At 44.6% G+C, this 17027-nt stretch overlaps 1 protein-coding gene across 5 annotated transcripts in view; it reads left to right on the top strand.

The window, feature by feature from the left end:
- ENAH (ENAH actin regulator) overlaps positions 1–17027 on the top strand; it is a 156249-nt gene that overhangs the window by 66163 nt on the left and 73059 nt on the right. The gene's annotated exons all lie outside the window — the stretch shown is intronic.

Raw genomic sequence — 17027 nt, 5'->3', positions numbered from 1 at the left:
CAAATTTCAAACAGTAAAGGACAGACTTTTCCAGGACAAAAGTTTACAGCTTATAATTTTGAACAGAAGTTGGCTTCTGGTAAATGTTGAATGTATTTGCCAAACTGTATAAATATCTGAACCAGGTCTATAAATGTCTAAGAAATATTCTTGGAAATTAAGGGCTTTTGAAGGATAATAGGAAAACCAGACTTTCTTTCAAGTGGCTATTTCTAAGCATAGAAATGTCAGTTTATAAAGGATTTGATCCAAGTACGAAATCGATAGGGATATTATGTTCAAATATATAATAAACATAGTTAATTATATTTTAAGTTATTTTTAACTTAAATGCTAAAAACAAAAATATTTCTAAGGACTTAAAGAGTTCATAATCTTATTAAATTATGTATTTAACTTTAATTGAAATAAGGTACTTTTATTCCAGTTCTTTTTATTTTTTATTTTTTTGGTTTTGGGGTCACACCTGGCAGCGCTCAGGGGTTACTCCTGGCTCTATGCTCAGAAATCATTCCTGGCAGGCTTGGGGGACCATATGGGATGCTGGGATTCAAACCACCGTCCTTCTGCATGCAAGGCAAATGCCCTACCTTCATGCTATCTCTTTGGCCCTATATTCCAGTTCTAAAAAAATGTGCTTAGGAACAACTATTTTCAGTGGTAAACTGAAATAGCTTTCCAAGAGTGACTAGAAATTAAGGAAGTCCCTTGGCATGCAGTTGTTAAAAAGTTGATTATGGGGCTGGAGAGGTAACACAGTGGGTAGGGTGCTTGCTTGTACATGACTGACTCAGGTTTTATCCCTTGACTTGAGTCAGGTTTAAGCCCTGAATACTACTAGGTATGTCCTTAAAATAAACAAATAATTGATCAAATCCTCTCTCTTCACATTATCAGACTAATCTAGTGTAAACGATTCTTTCATCAATTATATCCATGGATCTTTGTTAAAGATAAAAACATATTTGTTAAAGATGGTAAAGGTGCACTGTACTTGTTTGGAATAGTTGCGTTCTTTTGTGATTCTGGAACCATATTTATTTGGCGGACGAAAAACTGTTGCTGCAGATACCAACAATGGCTAATGTTATTGAATGCTCAGTTGTGTGCCAAGTACATAAAGTATTTTTATGTACCTTTTTTTCTCACACAGGTTCAGTGAAGTGTAAGTACTATTATTATTCCACTTCAGAAATCAGAAACCAAGGTCTAGCGAGGCTAAATAAAAGCTTGTTTAAGGTCATCCAGTTCTAGATGGAAATGACAGAACTGGAATTAAAATTCTCTCAGGTTTAATAGATTGTTCATTCTTAACTCTCCATTCTCTAGTGCTGCTAAACATACCAATTTTATGCCCTATAGAATCTTAGTACCGTTGTTAAAAATCTTAAAATCAGGAGCCATTGACTATATACACTATGAGGAAAAGTATAGCCTATCTATCAATTACTTTGATAACATATTGTACTTAGCTGTAGTTCTGTATGAAATCTAAGATCATACTTAAAAGTCTGACTCTAACTGATAATGTGAATACAGTAATATGAGTAGATTGTCATAACACGTGAAATGACATTTGTGTAGACAGTAGAAATGTAAATTTGTTTTATAAAAGATAAGAAAATATTTCTTGCTAGTCTAGTTCTCTTTCTTCAGAAAGTAGGATTTTATCTTTTCTAGGTAATATTAGATTCTTTGCTCAAGAAGTGTTGATAATGGCACTTAGTGGAAGAGGGTAGAGGAAGGGAAGCCACTCTGGAGGCCTCTAGTAATCCAGGAAATAATGTGGTTATGGAGCAGTGGGACAAGTAGGGAAAGTTAGTAGACAGATTTGGATGGTGGCGTTCACAGGGGCTAGTGGCTGATAGGGAATGACAGTGGAGGGTCAGCTGCGTGCAAGGTAAGCACCTTCATCCCTATATCTTCTCCCTTTCCCAATTATTATTTTTGTCTTGTTTTGTTTTGGGGCCACACCCGGTGTGAAATCTGATGAAGAATTGTCACACCATCGTGAGTTTCAGGACATGTGAAACTGGGTCTCTTGAAATGCTGAGGTCTGGTGTGGAGGCTGGAGATTAATATCACTTAGTAGTGTATGGCAGCAAGCAAAGGTTTGTGAGATGTGGGGCTAGGTTCATTGAAATGTTAGCCCTGCGCCGTATTTATTGATGATGTAAGTTTATGCTGTCTGTCCAACAGCTGCTTTGTATTGACCTGTGCTTTGCATTGACCTGAGTTTAAAACTCAAGTTTTTTAAGGGGTAGGTGTCTCTAGTGTAATCTAGTTGGTCACCTAAAATGCTTCCTACTGATTTTACCTTCATGTAATTCTGTGCAGCAAATTGATATTCAAGTATTGATTTTAGGTTTTACTCTACTGTTTTTAAAAGAAAGCTGTGACAATCTAGACATGTTTTCTCTTGTGAAATCTTTATTACTACAAAAACAAAAATTCAACAGATATATCAGTTTACTTCTCCTTAGCTTCAAATTAAAGTATATGCTGAAATAAAAGGAAACTTACAGGGAGGCAGTTTTATGGAATATAATTGATAGACGGAACCTTTCTAGTAGAGTGTTCTCTTATTCTAGTATAATGATCATGAGTCTGAACTCAAGCAAAGTGACTGCTTTTCTCCATTTCTCCTTTGTCAAATTCGCTTCTCATTCATAAGTTTCCTACCTGGAAAATGGCAGTGTTAACAAAATCTTACAAATAAAGTTGCTGAATATATAGATGCATAATTGGAGGTAAAGTACACAGAACAGTGCTAAGTGAGTTTTATATTTGTTGTCTTTTTATTAAAAACTTTTTTTTTTGGTTTTTGGGCCACACCCATTTGACGCTCAGGGGTTACTCCTGGCTACGCGCTCAGAAATCGCCCCTGGCTTGGGGGGACCATACGGGACGCCGGGGGATCGAACCGCGGTCCGCCCTACACTAGCGCTTGCAAGGCAGACACCTTACCTCTAGCGCCACCTTCCCAGCCCCGTATTAAAAACTTTTTTACTTTGGAGGCAGACCTGTTAGTGCTCAGGGGTTACTGTTGTCTATGCACTCAGTAATTACTCCTGGCAGTACTCAGGGAACCATATGGGATGCTAGGGATTGAAACTGGGTCAGCCTCATGCTGTACTATCACTCTTTTTTTTTTTCATCATCATCATCATCATTATTAATATTTTGATTTTTGGGTCACACCCGGTAGCACTCAGGGGTTACTCCTGGCTCTACACTCAGAAATTGCTCCCGGCAGGCTCAGGGGACCATTTGAGATGCTGGGATTCGAACCACTGTCCTTCTGCATGCAAGGCAAATGCCTTATCTCCATGCGATCTCTCCGGCTCCTATTTTTTTTTAAATAAAATCAGCTTAGTAATTATGTCCTATTTATAGGTTTTTCATAATCTAAAGAGATTTGGGCTTTTATGACTTAATAAATTGGAGATAGGTCAATGTAGACTGTATACTGTAGATAGCAACCCAGTAATATGTTTTTCCTATTGATTTTATATTTTTGTACTTGACAGGTAAGGCATACTTTTAAACATACATTTTATGTATACCTTCATAGTGTAGTTTCCAAAAAACTTTGTAGAAAGAGTTTTACTGGTGTGTGTGTGTGTGTGTGTGTGTGTGTGTGTGTAATAACATTTGCTATAATTAGTAGGGCTTGTATTTATCTTCATGCCTTACTATCAATAGGCCATGTCTCCTGGGCATACGAAACAAATTCCAATACAAGAGTCTCCTGCTGTTTGTTTTTTTTTTTTTTATGGTCTCTTTTTACTTCCTATCTAGTATAATATCCATTTTATTTTCTTTCCACAAGTGCTTCCACCTAACTCTTCTTTTCTCTTTTGTGATTCTAAGAATACCAAAATTATATTGGTGTCTTACTCGTGGCTTTGTGCTTTGTGACCATTCCTGGCAGGGCTTGGTGGGGGGGAACCATATGAAGTACAGAGGCTCAAGCCCTCTGTAATAATCACTTCAGCCATTAAGAGATTTCCCCCCCCCCCACTAGATAGCTAAGACATTTTCTTTTTTGGGGGGGTTTGGGGGCCACACCTGTTTGACGCTCAGGGGTTACTCCTGGCTATGCGCTCAGAAATTGCCCCTGGCTTGGAGGGACCATATGGGATGCGGGGGGGTCGAACCACGGTCTGTCCTATGCTAGCGCTTGCAAGGCAAGACAAGACACCTTACTTCTAGCGCCACCTTCCAGGCCTGACATTTTCTAAGACATACTCTTGCTTTCAATTTTGGGTATTATCTTTAGTGACTGGATAAGTTGTTATGGTAGATTGCAGATTGTCTTTCTACTTTTGTTCACTAATATAGTTGTTGTGAGATAATGTAGTGACATATTTATGCTTTTATTTTACTTTTGTTTTTGTTTTTTTATGGGTATACAACAAAAGGTTACTCCTATACTTCTAGCTCTACACTCTACACTCAGGGAACCATATGGGATGCCAGAAATGGAAGCTGATTAACTGTATGCAAGGCAGATGGCTTACCTGCTGAACTGTCTCTCTGGCTCCTGTTTTCTTTTCTGTACATTTGAAGATGCTGCCTCATAGATGGTTTTCTTGCCTTGTAGAAGATAAATTTGCTGTCAAATTATTACTATTCTGCAATTTGTTAGTCACATTCAGTGTTTTTCATATATCCCTCAATCAGTGAGACATGATAGCTGCACTTCATTATTAACAAGCAGCCCCCATTTGAGTTCTTAACACATTTTCTCCCCTCCTAAATGGAATGTGAAAGAAAAATCTCTACAAGGACACATACACCACATGCCCCCAGATCACTTCCAAGCCTGTTGAGCACATCCCTGTCAGTGGTGGTTATTCTTGTTCTTTGTGATGTGTGCCAGTTTCTGTGGCATGAGATGGTACCTTATTGTTTTGATTTGCATCTCCCTGATGATTAGTTATGTGGAGCATTTTTTTATGTACCTTTTGGCCATTTGTATTTCTTCTTTGAGGAAGTGTCTCTTCATTTCTTCTCCCCATTTTTAATGGGAAGAGGAAAAGTTTTAAGACAATGTGCCCTAGATACTTAAATTTTCAAGGACTAGTAAGTATTAGGAGAAGGTTTGGGAAGGGGAAATATGCCAATAGGTCAGGTATGGGGAAAGGTATGTGCAAAGCTGTGGCTAGAGGTGTAAGTCTAGTTGTTGCTGTAGAGTCAGGTACTTGGATTGTCTTGAATACTGATGTGCCTCCAGCTCAGAGATATGTTGCATGCTCAGTATATTAGAAGGTGAAAGAATGGGGGCCAGAGCACTGTAGTAAGAAGGGTGTTTGCCTTGCACTTGGCTGACCCAGGACTGTTGGTTCATTTCCCCGGCATCCTATGATCTCCTGAGCCTGCCTCGGGCGATTTCTGAGCAGAGTCAGGAGTAACCTTTGCACATCACTTGGTGTGACCCTGCCCCCCCAAAAAGGTGATAGAAAGGGCTGTGAAGAAGAGAAGATGAATACAAGTGGTCTTGTGTGTCATGTTGCAAGTCTGTTAGTTTAATTGGAGTGCCTTAACTGAAAGAATAATATTAGAGTAACATAACCAGAAGATTGACATTGTAGTGCCTTAACCAGAAGAGTAACATGAGTGGAGTTTAGAGAAACAATTGTCCATCTTGATTGTGACCAAGGGAGTAAGATTATAATTAGAGATACCAGTTAAAAGACTGTTGAGGGACTGGAAAGATGATATGGGGGTAAGGTATTTTCCTATGACCAACCCTGGTTCCATTCATGACACAGTATATGGTCTTCTAAATACCATCAAGAATAAACTTCAAGTGCACTGGATGTTGCTAAAACAAACAAAATACTATTTCGGTTGAGAAACTAGAAGAGACCCAATTTTTAAGCATAGTGAACCAAGGGAATGAATGAATTTAGAAGTGTTTAGAAAGTAGAGTTGATAGGACTTGGCGATTTCATGCATGGAAGAGAGGGTACTGGTGTTAGTGAGACAAGAGATGCTGAGATTCCAAAATTCAGAGAATAAAAAAATACTTGATCTGGGATTTTCTTATGTTTAACACAATATAGAATATGCTATTTATTCCTTTTCTGTTTGGTTTAAGTACATTTATTTTATGATTATTTGAATGTTTTATCTTTTATATCAGATGAAACTGCCTAAGTTTTATTGTAGGAACCTTGGAATATAGATGTGAAGTTGATTTGTAATTTAATGTGCTTTTTTTTTTTTTTTTTTTTTTTTTTTTGGTTTTTTGGGCCACACCCATTTGATGCTCAGGGGTTACTCCTGGCTAAGCACTCAGAAAAGTGCCCCTGGCTTGGGGGGACCATATAGGACCCCAGGGGATCGAACCGTGGTCACGATCTTTCCTTGGCTAGCGTTTGCAAGGCAGACACCTTACCTCTAGTGTTACCTCACCAGCCTGAAATTTAATGTGCTTTAATCCCTTTTAATGTTAAAAATGTTAAAGATTGGAACTGGAGCTATAACACAGAAGTAGGACGTTTGCCTTGCATGCGGCAGATACAGAATGGACCCTGGTTCGATTTCTGGCATCCCATATGGTCCCCTGAGCCAGGAGCGATTTTCTGAGTGCATAGCCAGGAGTAACCCCTGAGCATCACTGGGTATGGCAAAAAAAGAAAAAAAAAAAAGGTTAAGATTGCAGATTTTACCAAAATCATTTGACTGCAGACACAGAACTTATATCTTTAAAATTTCTGACTTTATATGATTTTATTTTATCTTCTGAAATCACTGTTATCTGATTTTATAAAATTGCCCTTTTCAGGATAAAAGTGTGTGTTAGTATAGAAGAGTTAGTATCACCTCAGCTACCACAGCCAAGGCTGTGTGGTTTATTGGCCATGCAAAGACAAATGGCATTTTCCTTTTTTCAGTAAACAGAGAAGACTTGTTTGAAAATGAAACGAGACCGTGACTGTTCTTTATAGACTGTCATACTTAAATTTGAGATTATCAGTAAAAGGCTGTGTTATCCTTATTTTTTTCCCTACCATTGGTCATCTCTGCCTCATCCCTCCCCTTGCATAGTACCTATTTAATAAATTCTGTCTACTTTACAACCATCATATATTATTGCTTTCCTCTTGATGCTAGTCTGGCCCACATCTCACCACATACACATTTTTCACTGGTGTTCACACTTTCATTCTTGATTACCATACCACCTTCTGGAATCCCTTCTCACTGTAGTATCATCTTTTAAAATATGTCATGGAATTGAGGCTGTGGCTCTGTGGTAGCGCATGGCTTTTAAATGTGTGAGATTCCAAGTCTGATCCCTGGGATCGCAATTAATAAACATGTTCAGCGTAAGGCTGTTGAGTGGCGGGTGGAGAGATAGCACAGCAGTGGGGCATTTGCCTTGCACGCTGCCAATGTCTGACGGACCTGGACTTGATTCCCAGCACCCCATATGGTCACCGAACCTGCCAGGAGTGATTTTCTGAGCACAGAGCCAGGAGTAATCCCTGAGCGCAGCCAGGTGTGGCCCAAGATCAAAAACAAAATGAAGAGCTGTTGAATGGATTCCTAATCTACTTGAAGTATAAAATCTCAGCTTCTTTCTATGTTCATAAATTATTCAGAGAGTTCTCCTTGTTGAAAATTGAGTGAATTAAATGGGGGAACTCTGTGGAAGGAGCAGTCTGACCTTCAGGACTCAAGAAAGATCTAGCAGAAGAAAAAAAAGACAATTTGATTCAGATCTGGATGACAAAGATTTTATCAGATGAAATTAGGAGCATTATTTAAAGAGTATCTACTCTGTGGTAGGCATTGTCAAGACCACACTTTGATAAGTTATGATTAAAGAGAAATGACTTGAAAGACTTGTCGAAGAGTTGGGCAACCTCAGTAAATAGCATATACAAGAATATCTAAACAATCTTTATTCTGCTAAGTACCAGAAATTTTCAATATGTATAAGAATTGAATATGCCAAGTGCTCCATCTGCTCTCATAAAACTACCTGTTCAAGAAATTGACTCGATTCAGAAATGACTTACCCGACAAAGCCACAATTTAGTGCAGTCATGATTTTTATACTTTTTTTTTAACCAGCTGTCTCTAGAATCCTGAAGCCAAATTTTGTTTTAAAATACCAAAATTAACATCAGGAAGATGTAAAATTGACTATATATAACACTTGCATTAAGTCATAAAATGAAATTTTTGTTTATAACTCATTTAGTGCTTGATCGTCACAAAACTATCGCAGTTTACTAAATTAATCTTTTTGCGTAGTTCCTTTACTGACTCAGAATGTTGGAGGCTTTGACTAGGTGTTCATTTTGAGGCTTGTAATAATGTAGATAAAATGGTAGCATAAAAATGATAAATTTTCTGTCTTATTTGTTGGTTGTACTTGCTTAGATCTTTTTTCTATTTTTCCCCTTTGCTCTTTAGTACCTATGGTTTCAAAATCTTACCTTCCATTCATGTCACTTCTAGAAAAACGGTACCAATGTATACAATTTCAGCAGTTCAGAAATTTACTTACCTCCTTTCTCAGTCATAGAACAAGAACTTATCAGAAGAATCTCTCAATTGTTCTTATTACTATTTTATTGCTTTATATACAGTATGTTGCATGTAGTTTTTTGTCAGACAAGGGAGAAGGAAACAAAGAACAGTGGTAGAGGATTGTTAGATTGCTAGTTATTAGGGGTTGGGTGTAGTCCCAATAGTTGGGGTGCATGCTAGGCCTGCACCTCACTAGTGTTAATCCCCTGCATCACATTGCCAGGTATGAGCTTGGAGGTCCCTGAATACTGTTGGGGTGGCCCTGTTTTCCCAGATCTGTAGGGCCTGAGCAGCATTATATGCTCAGTCTTGCTACTAGGCATAGTTGGCCCTGAATTGCCAGTGGAGTCCCTAGACCTCTTGAGCAACACTTGGGAGGTTCTTTTCCCGCTTTTTTTTTTTTAAAGGCTAATTATTATGTGAATAGAATATTATCTTTAAGGGATCTGATGGGCATGGCATATTCTTGAAGTCCTTTTGGGGGTCGTTAGGAAGCACAACATTGAGCTTGGGTGGGGGAATGTTTGCCTTATGCTAGATTTTGAAAAACTTAAACAGGTATAATTTTTAGCTATAAATACTTAGTCATTAGAAATTGACTTCTTGAACTTCTTAACTACTTAGATGAAACATTTTACCTCACCCTAGTTTGTTTTATGTAATCTTTGCATCTGGTTATGTATATGTTGTTATTTAAGTAATTTTTGTTATGTGTGACGAAGAGATTTCAACTGCTGTGCTAAGAATGCTCTTTAATCAAGCTTTTAAAAATAATTCAAGCTTTAGTCATTGGCTTGTCTTTGTTCCCAGAACTATTTTACCAGAAAAATTTCAGAATAACATAAAAATTTAGACAGTACCATAGGGTTTATTTCCATATTTGTGCTGCACAAACTTTTCTACAGATTAGTTTTTATAAAATCGCTCTAGGTGGAACATTATAACCAGTTATAGCTACTCTATTCTGAACAACTTTGTTGCTCTGTACTGTAACTTCTTTCAGGTCTCTCCTGAGTGTCTGTCCTCCAGTCACACATAACACGTTGAGTAACACCTCACTGTGAGGACTAGGGAAGGGTGTGAAAGTGACTTTTTGTTTCTGAGGGTAGCAAAGAAGAACTAACATGATGAGCTGTTTAAAATCGTTGAGACTGTTATGGATGGAATAATCAGTGTTGCTTTTATAACAAGCTGGCTCCTAGATCTTCTCCATTTTCAATCTATCTTCTGTTAGTGTCAGCATTTGTTTGTGTACATGTTTTATTCTGTTGGTTACTACTGTATTTGATACATTTTTAATTATGGTATGAAATAAAGTAAATTTTGGATCAGTTCTTAATAAACATGCATTCTTGAAAATGAAGCTTGCTTTATATTAAATTTGGATCACTTTGACATCTTATTTTTATTTATTTTAGTCTGTAGCTATTGAGATGATGCTAAGATTTAAAAGTTCTGTGGCAGAATTGGTCATTTTTGTTGTTGTTAATGTTTAATTGTTTTTTTTTTTTTTTTTTTTTTTTTTTAAATTTTTATTTTTAATTATGAGAACAAGGGTGCAAAGTAAGAGGACAAGGTAAAGTTACAGTGGAAGGACAATCACCCATAACATAATTCTCAGAAGTCCCCTTGCTGATATATTAACTTTGAAATTTCAGCCAAAGAACATTAAGATAAATAACACAGAATCCATGTACAATTACTTTGTCCCTCAAGTCCCCAGATTGTAATACATTATAATATTTCTTAACAGTACACAAGGCAATCTAAAGCCATAAAACTTACGTAACTCCTTAAACATTACAGGCATAGTATTTTCTTACATTTCCATATACATGCATATTAGCTTAAGTTAACCTCAAATTTTAAGTGAGTTCTTTTTAAGGATTAGAGTTAAAGGAGCACAGTAAGAATGGTGTTAGAGTGGCAATTGTTGTTTGCATAGGCTCACCAAAATATGAGGAACATGGAAAGAAATAACCTTGGCCTAAGTACAAAGAGACCAGACCCCTGAAGTTTCCTGGCACAAGACCAAGTCTAGGCTCCAAGCAAGCTAGATCGTCCAATCCAATACATTGTCTGTAGTGCCAACACACTTTTATTTTTCACACAGTCTCTGTTGTTGGTATCATGTTTCTGTATTAAAGATCCTGGAATCTGCATATCTTACATTGAAGTCAGGACGTGGAGCATCCTCTCCTTTCACCTCACAATCAAAGGGCAATGCAGGGAGCCCTGTCCTGTAAGCCGGTCGTTGTTGTTGTTAAGTCTTCTCAGTGTTAAGGGAAGTCTCTTTTGAGCAGGTCGAAGTCTGAGCAGTGTAGGTCTTCCATGGTAGAGGATTGCTTCCAAGTGATGTTATAGACCAGCCTGGATGTTTCGTGGATGGCTTTCCTGGTTCAGGGGAGAATGGAATATGCCCTTTCTTCTGACGTCTGTGCCAGGTCGTTATGTCAATGTTCAGGGTGTAAGGTCCCTTTGCACTACAAGGTTTGTGTGTTCTAATCTCTATTAGATAGGATCTTATTTGTATTTATACTATTTTCCCATTTTAATGTGCCTATGCAAATAAGAAGCAATGCCACATGGTGTTATTGGCGCGTATGGGGGCCATAAGAACAATTACAATGATTCCATTGACATGATTCAATCATAAGCATTAAACTGGGGGACTCTTCCACCAAAATTCCTTGTTAAACAGCTCAAAAAGAGAACATAAAAAGTGGTTAGAATCATCACTATATAAGACAACATTTAGTAAGAATTATAGCTGTCAGAGAAAAAACACAAAATATTCTAAAGAAATACGTGTCCATTTTATGTATCTTGAAACAGTTTGGGGTTGTCATACACAATGCACAGCTTTGGACTGTGATTACGATTCTACACTACTGAAGTTAAAAAGAGAAAACTAGATTAGTGATGTTTGAGAAGGGGTTAGAGAGTTAAGGAGTGAAAAAGAGCTTTGTAGGGGTGTGGGAAAGGGGAGAATACAAAATAAACATTCTGTGTACGGAAAACATAACATAAGAATAAGGGATATTCTGAATACATGAAATACATGAAGTACGCGCGGGGGCGTAAGCCCCCGCGCGGTTCTGTAGTTTTTGGATGCCTAGGGAGGAATTTCTCACCCCCTCCCCCCAAGGCCCGATTAACCAGGCGTGGCCCTGAAGACCCGCCTGGTGTAGGGGGAATCATGCTCTCCTGGACAAAGTGGTCAGCCCAGGGTCCTATGGCTAGCTGTCCTGCCCAGAGCCCCCATCATACCAGTCAAAAGCCCACGAAATCCTGGCATGTGGAGTGTTCTGGTCCCAGCCGAGCCTCTGTGGTTTTTGGATGCCTAGGAAGGATTTCTCACCCCCTCCCCCCAGGGCCCGATTAACCAGGCGTGGCCCTGAAGACCCGCCTGGTGTGGGGGAATCTTGTTCCCCTGGACTAAGTGGTCAGCCCAGGGGTCCTATGGCTAGCTGTCCTGCCCAGAGCCCCCAACATACCAGGCAAACACACCAAGAAATCCTGGCATTCGGAGTGTTCTGGGCCCAGCCAAGGCTCTGCAGTTTTTGGATGCCTAGGGAGGAATTTCTCACCCCCTCCCCCCAAGGCCCGATTAACCAGGCGTGGCCCTGAAGACCCGCCTGGTGTGGGGGGAATCATGCTCTCCTGGACAAAGTGGTCAGCCCAGGGTCCTATGGCTAGCTGTCCTGCCCAGAGCCCCCATCATACCAGTCAAAAGCCCACGAAATCCTGGCATGTGGAGTGTTCTGGTCCCAGCCGAGCCTCTGTGGTTTTTGGATGCCTAGGAAGGATTTCTCACCCCCTCCCCCCAGGGCCCGATTAACCAGGCGTGGCCCTGAAGACCCGCCTGGTGTGGGGGAATCTTGTTCCCCTGGACTAAGTGGTCAGCCCAGGGGTCCTATGGCTAGCTGTCCTGCCCAGAGCCCCCAACATACCAGGCAAACACACCAAGAAATCCTGGCATTCGGAGTGTTCTGGGCCCAGCCAAGGCTCTGCAGTTTTTGGATGCCTAGGGAGGAATTTCTCACCCCCTCCCCCCAAGGCCCGATTAACCAGGCGTGGCCCTGAAGACCCGCCTGGTGTGGGGGGAATCATGCTCTCCTGGACAAAGTGGTCAGCCCAGGGTCCTATGGCTAGCTGTCCTGCCCAGAGCCCCCATCATACCAGTCAAAAGCCCACGAAATCCTGGCATGTGGAGTGTTCTGGTCCCAGCCGAGCCTCTGTGGTTTTTGGATGCCTAGGAAGGATTTCTCACCCCCTCCCCCCAGGGCCCGATTAACCAGGCGTGGCCCTGAAGACCCGCCTGGTGTGGGGGAATCTTGTTCCCCTGGACTAAGTGGTCAGCCCAGGGGTCCTATGGCTAGCTGTCCTGCCCAGAGCCCCCAACATACCAGGCAAACACACCAAGAAATCCTGGCATTCGGAGTGTTCTGGGCCCAGCCAAGGCTCTGCAGTTTTTGGATGCCTAGGGAGGAATTTCTCACCCCCTCCCCCCAAGGCCCGATTAACCAGGCGTGGCCCTGAAGACCCGCCTGGTGTGGGGGGAATCATGCTCTCCTGGACAAAGTGGTCAGCCCAGGGTCCTATGGCTAGCTGTCCTGCCCAGAGCCCCCATCATACCAGTCAAAAGCCCACGAAATCCTGGCATGTGGAGTGTTCTGGTCCCAGCCGAGCCTCTGTGGTTTTTGGATGCCTAGGAAGGATTTCTCACCCCCTCCCCCCAGGGCCCGATTAACCAGGCGTGGCCCTGAAGACCCGCCTGGTGTGGGGGAATCTTGTTCCCCTGGACTAAGTGGTCAGCCCAGGGGTCCTATGGCTAGCTGTCCTGCCCAGAGCCCCCAACATACCAGGCAAACACACCAAGAAATCCTGGCATTCGGAGTGTTCTGGGCCCAGCCAAGGCTCTGCAGTTTTTGGATGCCTAGGGAGGAATTTCTCACCCCCTCCCCCCAAGGCCCGATTAACCAGGCGTGGCCCTGAAGACCCGCCTGGTGTGGGGGGAATCATGCTCTCCTGGACAAAGTGGTCAGCCCAGGGTCCTATGGCTAGCTGTCCTGCCCAGAGCCCCCATCATACCAGTCAAAAGCCCACGAAATCCTGGCATGTGGAGTGTTCTGGTCCCAGCCGAGCCTCTGTGGTTTTTGGATGCCTAGGAAGGATTTCTCACCCCCTCCCCCCAGGGCCCGATTAACCAGGCGTGGCCCTGAAGACCCGCCTGGTGTGGGGGAATCTTGTTCCCCTGGACTAAGTGGTCAGCCCAGGGGTCCTATGGCTAGCTGTCCTGCCCAGAGCCCCCAACATACCAGGCAAACACACCAAGAAATCCTGGCATTCGGAGTGTTCTGGGCCCAGCCAAGGCTCTGTAGTTTTTGGATGCCTAGGGAGGAATTTCTCACCCCCTCCCCCCAAGGCCCGATTAACCAGGCGTGGCCCTGAAGACCCGCCTGGTGTGGGGGGAATCATGCTCTCCTGGACAAAGTGGTCAGCCCAGGGTCCTATGGCTAGCTGTCCTGCCCAGAGCCCCCATCATACCAGTCAAAAGCCCACGAAATCCTGGCATGTGGAGTGTTCTGGTCCCAGCCGAGCCTCTGTGGTTTTTGGATGCCTAGGAAGGATTTCTCACCCCCTCCCCCCAGGGCCCGATTAACCAGGCGTGGCCCTGAAGACCCGCCTGGTGTGGGGGAATCTTGTTCCCCTGGACTAAGTGGTCAGCCCAGGGGTCCTATGGCTAGCTGTCCTGCCCAGAGCCCCCAACATACCAGGCAAACACACCAAGAAATCCTGGCATTCGGAGTGTTCTGGGCCCAGCCAAGGCTCTGCAGTTTTTGGATGCCTAGGGAGGAATTTCTCACCCCCTCCCCCCAAGGCCCGATTAACCAGGCGTGGCCCTGAAGACCCGCCTGGTGTGGGGGGAATCATGCTCTCCTGGACAAAGTGGTCAGCCCAGGGTCCTATGGCTAGCTGTCCTGCCCAGAGCCCCCATCATACCAGTCAAAAGCCCACGAAATCCTGGCATGTGGAGTGTTCTGGTCCCAGCCGAGCCTCTGTGGTTTTTGGATGCCTAGGAAGGATTTCTCACCCCCTCCCCCCAGGGCCCGATTAACCAGGCGTGGCCCTGAAGACCCGCCTGGTGTGGGGGAATCTTGTTCCCCTGGACTAAGTGGTCAGCCCAGGGGTCCTATGGCTAGCTGTCCTGCCCAGAGCCCCCAACATACCAGGCAAACACACCAAGAAATCCTGGCATTCGGAGTGTTCTGGGCCCAGCCAAGGCTCTGCAGTTTTTGGATGCCTAGGGAGGAATTTCTCACCCCCTCCCCCCAAGGCCCGATTAACCAGGCGTGGCCCTGAAGACCCGCCTGGTGTGGGGGGAATCATGCTCTCCTGGACAAAGTGGTCAGCCCAGGGTCCTATGGCTAGCTGTCCTGCCCAGAGCCCCCATCATACCAGTCAAAAGCCCACGAAATCCTGGCATGTGGAGTGTTCTGGTCCCAGCCGAGCCTCTGTGGTTTTTGGATGCCTAGGAAGGATTTCTCACCCCCTCCCCCCAGGGCCCGATTAACCAGGCGTGGCCCTGAAGACCCGCCTGGTGTGGGGGAATCTTGTTCCCCTGGACTAAGTGGTCAGCCCAGGGGTCCTATGGCTAGCTGTCCTGCCCAGAGCCCCCAACATACCAGGCAAACACACCAAGAAATCCTGGCATTCGGAGTGTTCTGGGCCCAGCCAAGGCTCTGCAGTTTTTGAATGCCTAGGGAGGAATTTCTCACCCCCTCCCCCCAAGGCCCGATTAACCAGGCGTGGCCCTGAAGACCCGCCTGGTGTGGGGGGAATCATGCTCTCCTGGACAAAGTGGTCAGCCCAGGGTCCTATGGCTAGCTGTCCTGCCCAGAGCCCCCATCATACCAGTCAAAAGCCCACGAAATCCTGGCATGTGGAGTGTTCTGGTCCCAGCCGAGCCTCTGTGGTTTTTGGATGCCTAGGAAGGATTTCTCACCCCCTCCCCCCAGGGCCCGATTAACCAGGCGTGGCCCTGAAGACCCGCCTGGTGTGGGGGAATCTTGTTCCCCTGGACTAAGTGGTCAGCCCAGGGGTCCTATGGCTAGCTGTCCTGCCCAGAGCCCCCAACATACCAGGCAAACACACCAAGAAATCCTGGCATTCGGAGTGTTCTGGGCCCAGCCAAGGCTCTGCAGTTTTTGGATGCCTAGGGAGGAATTTCTCACCCCCTCCCCCCAAGGCCCGATTAACCAGGCGTGGCCCTGAAGACCCGCCTGGTGTGGGGGGAATCATGCTCTCCTGGACAAAGTGGTCAGCCCAGGGTCCTATGGCTAGCTGTCCTGCCCAGAGCCCCCATCATACCAGTCAAAAGCCCACGAAATCCTGGCATGTGGAGTGTTCTGGTCCCAGCCGAGCCTCTGTGGTTTTTGGATGCCTAGGAAGGATTTCTCACCCCCTCCCCCCAGGGCCCGATTAACCAGGCGTGGCCCTGAAGACCCGCCTGGTGTGGGGGAATCTTGTTCCCCTGGACTAAGTGGTCAGCCCAGGGGTCCTATGGCTAGCTGTCCTGCCCAGAGCCCCCAACATACCAGGCAAACACACCAAGAAATCCTGGCATTCGGAGTGTTCTGGGCCCAGCCAAGGCTCTGCAGTTTTTGGATGCCTAGGGAGGAATTTCTCACCCCCTCCCCCCAAGGCCCGATTAACCAGGCGTGGCCCTGAAGACCCGCCTGGTGTGGGGGGAATCATGCTCTCCTGGACAAAGTGGTCAGCCCAGGGTCCTATGGCTAGCTGTCCTGCCCAGAGCCCCCATCATACCAGTCAAAAGCCCACGAAATCCTGGCATGTGGAGTGTTCTGGTCCCAGCCGAGCCTCTGTGGTTTTTGGATGCCTAGGAAGGATTTCTCACCCCCTCCCCCCAGGGCCCGATTAACCAGGCGTGGCCCTGAAGACCCGCCTGGTGTGGGGGAATCTTGTTCCCCTGGACTAAGTGGTCAGCCCAGGGGTCCTATGGCTAGCTGTCCTGCCCAGAGCCCCCAACATACCAGGCAAACACACCAAGAAATCCTGGCATTCGGAGTGTTCTGGGCCCAGCCAAGGCTCTGCAGTTTTTGGATGCCTAGGGAGGAATTTCTCACCCCCTCCCCCCAAGGCCCGATTAACCAGGCGTGGCCCTGAAGACCCGCCTGGTGTGGGGGGAATCATGCTCTCCTGGACAAAGTGGTCAGCCCAGGGTCCTATGGCTAGCTGTCCTGCCCAGAGCCCCCATCATACCAGTCAAAAGCCCACGAAATCCTGGCATGTGGAGTGTTCTGGTCCCAGCCGAGCCTCTGTGGTTTTTGGATGCCTAGGAAGGATTTCTCACCCCCTCCCCCCAGGGCCCGATTAACCAGGCGTGGCCCTGAAGACCCGCCTGGTGTGGGGGAATCTTGTTCCCCTGGACTAAGTGGTCAGCCCAGGGG

Source organism: Suncus etruscus, chromosome 7 (assembly GCF_024139225.1).
Source record: "Suncus etruscus isolate mSunEtr1 chromosome 7, mSunEtr1.pri.cur, whole genome shotgun sequence".
NCBI classification, from domain to species: Eukaryota; Metazoa; Chordata; class Mammalia; order Eulipotyphla; family Soricidae; genus Suncus; species Suncus etruscus.
This window is presented reverse-complemented; position numbering and strand designations above follow the sequence as displayed.